The sequence below is a fragment of the Phascolarctos cinereus genome, unplaced genomic scaffold (assembly GCF_003287225.1).
Source record: "Phascolarctos cinereus isolate Bilbo 61053 unplaced genomic scaffold, phaCin_HiC Scaffold_5;HRSCAF=322, whole genome shotgun sequence".
Classification (NCBI taxonomy): Eukaryota; Metazoa; Chordata; class Mammalia; order Diprotodontia; family Phascolarctidae; genus Phascolarctos; species Phascolarctos cinereus.
The window spans coordinates 222,392,066-222,401,977 of NW_027555958.1; positions in this window are offsets into that span (position 1 = coordinate 222,392,066).

A 9,912-nucleotide genomic window follows, 5' to 3' on the forward strand; every position below is an offset into this window, starting at 1 on the left:
GAATACAAGTCATTCCCCAACTGATAAATGGTCAAAGGATATGGACAGGCAATTTTTAGATGAAGAAATCAAAGCTATCTATAGTTGTGAAAAAAAATTCTCCAAATCACTGCTGATAAAAGAAATGCAAATTAAAACAATTCTGAGGTACCACCTCATACCTTTTAGATTGAATAATATAACAGAAAAGTAAAGTGACATATATTACAAGGTATGTAGGAAAATTGGGTCACTAATGCATTATTGGTGGAGTTGTGAATTAATCAACCATTCTGAAGAGCAATTTAAAACTATGTCCAAAGGCCTATAAAACTGTACATATAGTATACAGCAATACCACTACTAGGTCTGCACCCCAAAGACATTAAAAAAAACAGGAAAATGACCTACATGTACAAAAATATTTGTTGTTGCTCTTTTTGTCATAGCAAAGAATTGGAAATTGGGGGGACGTCCATCAATTGGGAAATAGCTGAACAAGTTGTGGTATATGATTGTGATGGAATACAATTGTGTTCTAAGAATCAATGCTTTCAGAAAAACCTGGAAAGACTTAGATGAACTGATTCAAAGTGAAATGAGATGAATCAGGAGAACAGTGTATATAGTGACAGCAATATTATACAATGGCCAACTGTAAATGACTTAGCTATTAGCAGTACAATAATTTAGAACAATTCTGAAAGACATAGTGAAAAATGCTATCTACCTTCAGAAGAAAGAACTGATGGAGTCTGAAAGCAGATCAAACCATATTTTCTTTACCTTTATTTTTTGGGTTTTTTAATTTGGCCTATGCTTTCTTTCACAATATAACTGATAACACATTTTTGGTCCCATCTACCAATAAAAAAGTGAAGATCTATAGCTGAGACTACTGACCACTTAGAGGACACCATTAAGAAATTACCAGCACATCATTACTTCCAAATATCAATTTTGCTTACTTATCACAACATGGTTCCTCTGAATTTATTCCCTAAAAATTATCCCAATGTGAAGATGATGGCATCAGAAAGCAACTAACTTCTTTGGATGTTCTCCTTCAAGAGCATTTCAACTTTTTCAGCTCTTAACTTCTATTTTTTCAATTTTCAATATTTATAATGATACTTGATTTTTTAATATACTCAGTAGAAAATAAGAATAATTGTGAAAAATGGCCTTCCCAACCCTTTTGTAACCAGCTGTAGGTGATCTAAGGTACACAAAGCACAAAAATGTTGGCGCCCATTTACCTGGTCCTTTCAACCTCTTTCCCAAGAGAACAAATGTATTTACTGACTATGGCCTGACAACCTCACTTTTCATGCTCTCCTTGGGTTTGTCACGTAGCACAACATTTTTCTGGGAACATGGGAACATTAAGGACTTAGGCAAAGTCACGCAGCAAATGACAGAAAGTCAAAAATAGAACTCAGCAGTCCTGACTTTTCATACTCCTTGAACCATAAGAACATACCGGAAACCACACACAGAGAGAGTTCATTAACTGTAAATCACAATTCTTATTTCAATGCATGTTTATAAGGCACATGATCAATTGTAGTGCTATGGGGGTTTTACAAATGATTCAAATGCAAGACCATTCATTAGAATTTTTTGGTAAAGTTTAAAGAATTAAGATGACCAGCCTTGCTTGATGAACCTAAAATTAAAACAATGTCCCAGAAATAATGAAAAGAAATGAAAAATGACTGAGAAACTCCCAATCTCTTTTTCTTAACCTTGGAAAGGACCATGTGGAAAGAGTTCAGAATCAAATTTATAAAATTATTTGGTTAGAGAAATGGACAAAAAAAACAAGGACCAAAGGAAGGAAGGAAGGAAAGAAAGAAGGAGGAATAACATTTGCCAGGGATAAATTGTGTGATATTGGACAAACTACTGTGCCTTGTTGGACTTTTTTTTTCTCATCCACAAAATGAAGGATTTGGATGAAATACTCTCCAAAATTCATTCTAGATTTAATATTCCATAATTCTACTTTAATTTTATTTGAGTAGTCCTCAACAGAATTCATATTTGAAGAGTTCACTGTGGTGTGAGTATGACCCTCATTTTCCAAAGACTATGTAAATAGAGTTAAGCTCTGGCAGGCTCTCTTTGCAAGAAATGTCTTCTCTCATAAACCCAATGATAGACTGCTAAGTAAGTACAGGAAATCTCACCACCATATGGTTGATCATCTCTTCTTTTTTTTTTTTTTGTCACAATGGCCCATGAAATAGACAAAACATAAAATGGCCCCGTAGCCTCTCTGTTTGCAAAGCAATGATTACTTATTGGGATATTAAATAAGGGGGCAAAAAAGCTAAATATCATGTAGTTTTTGGAGTCTTTACAATGTATAGATGAGTTATCTTTCTTAGCACATGATCTCTGCTAAATTATAACTAAATTGACACTTAATCTGACATTTATACTGAAACTTAATCATATTTATGTTGACAATCTTACTATCAAAGACACCAAATAGACAAAGAAGTTTTGCCCAAATAGCTGGACACCTTGCTTTCAAAAAAAAAAAAGAAAATGATCAAAGTGAATATATTAATGTTTGCTATCACCATTTGTTAGAATTTAGCAGATATAGAAGAGTAACCACATGGAGAAGACCAGAGAAGCTAAAACATCCAACCTTGCCATGGAAAGAGGCAGAGAAACTAAATACCATACCTGTTTAAAGTGTAAACTCATTTGTAAAATATAATAAAGAATATTATATAATTGCTTATAATATTGCTTCAAAAAACCTGTAAAAATATAATTGAGGATAAAAATGGACTAGCACAGTGCTTTGTGTGATAGCTTGCTCAGTCAAATCATCCCAAGAGCATTTGAAAGTATTACAATAATGATGATACTGATAGCAGGAGCAGTAGTAATAGTGAGCACTGTACAAGCCACTTTGAGGTTTGCAAAGCACTTTGCAAATTACTGTTTAGTCATTTTTTCAGTTGTGTCTGACTCTTCATGACACCTTTTGGGATTTTCTTGGCAAAGGAAAGAGTGGGTTGCAATTTCCATCTCACTATACAGATGAGGAAACTGAGACAAACAGCATTAAGTGACTTTCCCAGGATGCCAGAGCTAGTAAGTATCTGAGGCCAGATTTGACTTCAGGAAGAGGAGTCTTCTTGATTCCAGGCCCAGCACTCTATCCACTGTACCACCTAGCTATCTCTACTTTACAGATACTATCTCATTTTATCCTTACAATATCCCTGGGAGGAAGGTGCTATTATTCCACTTTACAAATGAAAAAAAAAGTGTAGCAGACAAAGGATGAAAGGCCATATATTCATTATGTATTTTAGACCAGATTTGAATTTAGGCCTTCCTGACTCCAGGTTTAACACTATACAGTATGCCACCTAGTTAATATACAATATTAAGTTCCATGTTATATTTATAATATGTGTTAAGTTACTTCTATGAGTAGCCCTGGGCTAAGTTCTGAGCAAGATACAAATTTTTAGAAAATATATGTTTTCTGATCTCATAGAGATCACAGTCTTTTGGGAATACATATATATAGGTAGCCATAGTGTTGTAAGGTACATTCTAATATGTGGGCACTATGGACCAACAGAACTATGCTAACTCAAAACTATAGCTCTTCAGTCTGTACTGAGACGTTTACCTTTAATGACCTAGATTCTGGAAGACATTGATACAAAACTTGCTTCTGCAATTTATTTTCTCTGTGACCATAGTTATCTCTGAACCTCAGTTTACATACACATGCATACATATATGTATATATATAACATTTGCATCTTCCTGACCTACAAATGCCTATTAATTTAAAAAATCATGTCACAAAGCCCCTGTGAAACTCAAATTAATTAGGTATTTATATACAAGGCTTTGTGCTAGGAATTGAGGATATAAAAAAAAATCAATTGTCCCTGCACTCAAGGTGTTTATATTATAAGAGGGGAGATATTATGTTCCTATATAAGTATGTCCAAAATATGCATGTAATAAATACATATATGTATAATGATTTATTTTTGGAGGGTTGAAACACTAGTGCCTGAGGGGGTCAGAAAAGGTTTCATGTAGAAGTTAGTCTTTGATATGAGCTTTGAAAGAAATTGGAGACTCTAAGATGCAAGAGTGAATAGGAAATGAACTCCAGAATTGGAGGTGGAGAAATTAGCCTGTACAACAAACATGTGTGTGGAATATTGTTTGTGAAGAACAATAAGAAGGCTAATTGGACTGGAATACAGAATTCATGAAGGGAAATAATATATACCAACCATTGAAAGGTTGGTATGTGTCAGATTGTGAAAGTCTTTAGATGAATTTGACTTTTGGCGTAATAGAGAATTTATTGAATTGGGGAATGACCTGGTCAAAACTGCAGTTTAAGAATATCACTTTGAGAATTGGAGATTGAGAGGATGCCCATCAATTGGGGAATGGCTGAACAAGTTGTGGTATATGAATATAATGGAATACTTTTGTGCTATAAGAAATGATGGACAGGCAGACTTTGGAAAAATCTGGAAAGACTTATATGGTCTGATGCTGAGTGAAGTGAGCAGAACCAGGAGAACGTTGTATACAGTAGCAGCCATGTTGTGCAATGACTAATATTGATAGACTTAACCCTTCTCAGCCATACAAGGATCTAAGACATCTCCAAAGGCCTCATGATGGAAAATGCTATTCACATCCAAAAAAAGAACTATGGAGTCTGAATGCAGATCGAAGCATACTATTTGCTATTGTTTTTCTTCTGTTGTGTTTTGTTTTCTCTTTCTTGTGGTTCCTCCTATTAGTTCTAATTCTTGCTTACAACATCACTGATGGGAAAATATGTTTAATAGAAATGTGTATGTATAGCCTATATCAGATTGTGTGCCATCTTAGGGAGGCAGGTGGGCAGGGAGTGGGAAAAAAATTTAAAATTCAAAAGTTTATGGAAGTGATTGTTGATAAATCAAAATAAATTAATCAAAAAATAGATTAAAAAAAAGAATATCACTTTGATAGCTGGGTGGAGAGGGAAGATCTTTGAGGCAGGAAGACCAAGTGCTATTTAAACAAGTATTGTTAAGACTATTGAATTAATGTACTAGAAGAACAGTTTCCTTAAAAAAAAAAGGCTACATTATTTATGATGATTCTTTCTTTTCTGATCCATGGGAGGCATGCAGCACTGCCTTGTGTGTAAGTGGTAATTTTGCATATCTAGGAAAGTATTTGGAGTTATATCAAGCCAGTGTAGAAGAGGCAGCCTCATAAATTCTGATTTTGCTTCCTGATGCCTTAGTTGTGGAACACTGACACTACATCAAGTGTTCTACTGCCTTCAAGGTGAATGTGGTTTTTTCCTTTTAGAAAAGCATGATAATCTGGTCTCTGGTTGTCCCCTGATACCTGCCCATTCTCTATGACTAAGATGTAACACTTATCCCTCTCAGAAATGCATTATGAAGGCGAATATAAAGAGAACCATCATCTTTTCTCTCAGTTGGACATTTACTTTTGCCCCATGCATGAAAAGACAGAAAAATATGATGTGTGATCTGGATTCCTTCTTTTAGGGCAATAATAGAGAAGCATGAGAGGCAGGGTAGTACAATCGAAAAAGCCATTAAAATGGGAAATAAGATATGGATCATATAAGTCATCATGTCTTCCTTACTCCTTACAAGATTCATTTCCCTAAAGAGTCAAGGGAATTTCATCTATCAATCTTTCTTACATATCCTTGCTATGTTAGAGCAACGTGCTAACTTTTTATTAATTGTTCAGTAACCCATGATTGCTTCATTTCTTCCCAAAATTAAATCTGAACTCTGAGAGTGCTTTCATTATTCCCACTCCATCAGGCTTCAGCGACTTGTTTTACATTATAGTTGTGTTATAACAGGCCCATATAATATAGAATAGCATAGGATCATAGATTTGGACCTTGAATGGACCTCAGAAATCTTTACAACCTCTTCTCTTTGTATGTAATAGTAATTGTGGGTAGGAAGTGTTGGCTGAAAACTAGTCGTCATCTTCCTTTGGCCCCAACCTTCATTTAGGTTAAGTAATTCGTCCTCAATTCCACCTTTTATGTCTACCAGTGAATATAACTCCCTCTACTCACTATCCTGAAGCTCTCTCACTTTGCCACTGTGGTGTGAGGGTTAGAAACCTCTCAAGGGAGAGACAACAGAAATAAAGTTGCCGGGGTCCTTTGCCTCAGAAAGGACTGACACCTGATCACTCACCAAGTTCTTCCCATTACAAAACTTCTAGCTTATACTGCCCAAGACTGTCTAGAATCACTTGCCTTTTCCTCTGATTTTAAGGAGCTATAACAGAGATCAATAAAATCCCTCAGCTTGATCCTCCAAAGAGGAAAAAGTCCCAATGATTAGAAAGAGGATCTTTCTTCTGAATGCTTGGGTAACCATAGTCTTCCTTTTCATGGTTTTTTTATTCACTTGAAAACACACACAGACACACACTGAATGATATCTTAAAGAGACTGCTTTCTTTTGAAAACACATGAGAAATACAGAAAGCTCAAAGAAATTAGAATTCGAGATTAGTATCATCAAAGAAACCATAATGAGGTTAGGGATCAGTATATGAGTTTCATGAGTTTTATTCTTGGTAACAAAGACAGCCACCTGTATTCTGCATTGACTCTAGGTGATCTTATATCATTCAGCTATAGTATTTTCCTGTAATTTTACTTGTGGCTGGAACAGAGGCAATAGCAGTAATGCTGAGCACACAGAAAATTCACTGATCTGTTCTCTTCTTTCCTTTTCTCGCTAGTCCTGACACTTCTACTCTTGAAATTCTTGACAACTACCTCTTGTCATGCTTGCATACGTCTAGCTTCAAGAAATTTCAGTCCTTCCTTCTCCAAAAGGACTAGGAGGAGAACATCTTATTATAGTTTCATAACACCTAGGGGCTTGTGTAGGAGGATGCTGAAAATTTCTGCTTGTCAGGGAATGTTGTCTTTAGTGCCATGTTACATGAAGATGAGGTGACAGACACAGACAAGTTGTGATTTGCCCAAGATTGGATTATCAGTTTCAAGATATGAGTTTTGTCTCTGGCTTACCAATACCAATAGCTTAAAAAGGCAAAGGTCTCCCACTGCATCTTGGGCCATCTCCAGTCATTCTGATAGTTACCTGGTCATTGGACCCAGACAGTTCTGGAGGAGAAAGCGAGGCTAGCAACTTTGCACAGCCCTCCCTCACTGAAATCAAGTTCAATTTCAAGTCTTGTTCTCATCTCCCTGATGTTGTGGTCCTCTTCAAGAATGAAGGACAAACCACACACAATCAATACAAGGAGATTTTTCAATGTAGTACCTATTTTTTTCCCCATGGTACATTTCTTTTTACTCATTCCAAGCAAAGACTCATTAAATTAAGAGTAATTTCATTTCTAGAAGTTTTGATAATTATGGTATTTAAATCATAAGATCATAGATTTGCAGCTAGAAGGGACTTGTATTACTGTTGATTCATTAAAATATTGAGGGTCAATAGTGGAATAGGAGTTAGAGTTGGTAGCATTATTGTCAGTTTGACCTTGGTTCAAGTCTTTCCTTTGATACTCCTTATCAATATGACTATAAGCAATTCTCTTGTCTCCAAACTACACATTTTAACAGATGTGGAAACTGAGGGATAGAGAGGGTACATGATGAAGTGATGGTCACAGTGGTAGAAAATTAAAGAAGCAAGGTATGAACCTAGATCCTTTGAATCCAAAGACAGTGCTGTTTCCATTGTTACATGACTACCAAAAAGACAACAACTTTATGGTAGGTAAAATTCTTTGTGTAAATTATACCATTTGATCCCTAAAACAACTTAGTAAGATAATAATAATAATAATAATAGATGGCATTTGGATAATGCTTTAACATTTAAAAATGCTTTAGAAATATTGCCTCATCTGAGCTTTACAACTTTTTAATTAGATAATCTGTTAAACATGTTATTATTATGCCTTTATATATGATAAAATGGAGGTCTAAAGAGGTTATTTGAGTTGTTCACATTGATGTTGAGTATCTGAAGCAGGACTTGAACTGAGGATTCTTTGGTTCCAATAGTGGTGCTCTACTATGCCAGTGCTGTCCTCAAAATAGAATTAATCATTTTTTTAAAAATTTTTAAAATTTCATTTTAAACATTCTTTTCTTTTTAAATTTTGAGTTCCGGTTTCTCTCTCTCCCTATCACTCCTCCCCCACCCACTGAGAAGGCAGATAATGTATCAATTATACATTTGAAATAATGCAACACATGTTTCCATATTAGCCACATTGTAAAAAACAAAAGCAAAAAAAAAAGCACAACAGAAAATTACATTTTGATTTGCACACAGAATTCATCTATTCTTTCTTTAGAAATAGCATTTTGTTTTCATCATGGGTCCTGTAGAATTGTCTTTTATCATTGTGCTGATCAAAGTAGTCAAGTTTTTCACAGTTTTTCTTAGCCAATACAAGATTTTTTTTTATAATTATAGCTTTATGTGATTTATCTATTTTATTGTTTTCTGCCCTCAGCTTTTAGTTTTGTTTATTAATTCAATTGTTTTCTTACATTCATTTTTATTAATTTTTATTTTAATTTTCAGGATTTTGAATTTGGTGTCTAATTGGAGATTTAAAATTTCTTCCTTTTCTAGTTTTTTAGTTACATGCCCAGTTTTTGGTCTGTTCTTTCTCTATTTCATTAATGTAAGCATTTAGAGATATAAATTTCCCCCTAAATATGGCTTTGGCTATATTCCATAACTTTTGGCATGTTGTCTTATTTTTGTCACTCTCTTTGATGAAATTATTAATTGTTTCTATGATTTGTTCTCTGACTCCCTCATTCTTTAGGATTATAATATGTAGTTTTCAATTAATTTTTAATCTATTTTCCATGGCCCTTTGTTGAATGCAATTTTTATTGCATTATGATCTGGAAAAGATGCATTTAATATTTATGCCTTTCTACATTTGATTTTAAGATTATTATGCCCTAACACATGGTCAATTTTTGTGTAGGTGCCATGCACCACTGAGAAAAAAAGTATATTGTTTTCTGTCCCCATTAAATTTTTTCGGTCAGTCTATCATATTTAAGTTTTCTAAAATTTTATTCACCTCCTTAATTCCTTTCTTGTTTATTTTTTGGTTAGATTTATCTAGTTCTAAGAGAGGAAAGTTGTGGCTCCTTACTAGTATTGTTTTACCATTTCCTCCAAAACTCATTTAACTTTTCCTTTGAATATCTGGGATGCTTTACTATTTGATGCATTTATGTTTAGTATTGCTGTTACTTCATTTCCTATGGTATTTTTTTCCAGCAAGATGAAGTTTCCTTCTTTATCTCTTTTAATTAGATCTATTTTTGCTTTTGCTTTGTTGAAGATTATGATTGCTACCCATGCTCCTTTTTTTTTCTTCAGCTGAAGCACAATAGATTTTCCTGAAGCTCCTTATCTTTACTCTTTGGGTGTCTCTGTGCTTCAAACCCTTTTCTTGTGAACAAGATATTGTAGGATTCTGTTTTTTAATCCACTTTGTTATCTGCTTTCGTTTTATGGATGAGTTCATTCCATTGACATTCACAGCTATGAATACTATGTGTTTCTCTCCATCCTATTTCCCCCCCATTTATCCTTCTCTCTCTCTCTCTCTCTCTCTCTCTCTCTCTCTCTCTCTCTCTCTCTCTCTCTCTCTCTCTCTGTTCTCCTTTCACCCTATCCCTTTTCACCATTGTTTTGCTTCTGACCACCACCTGCCCCAATCCACCTTCCCTTCTCTTGGTCCCTTGACTTCTATTATGCCCCTTGCCTCTTACTTCTCTATAGGGTAAGAAAGATTTCTATAACCACCTGAATGTGTATGTTATTCCATCTTTGAGCC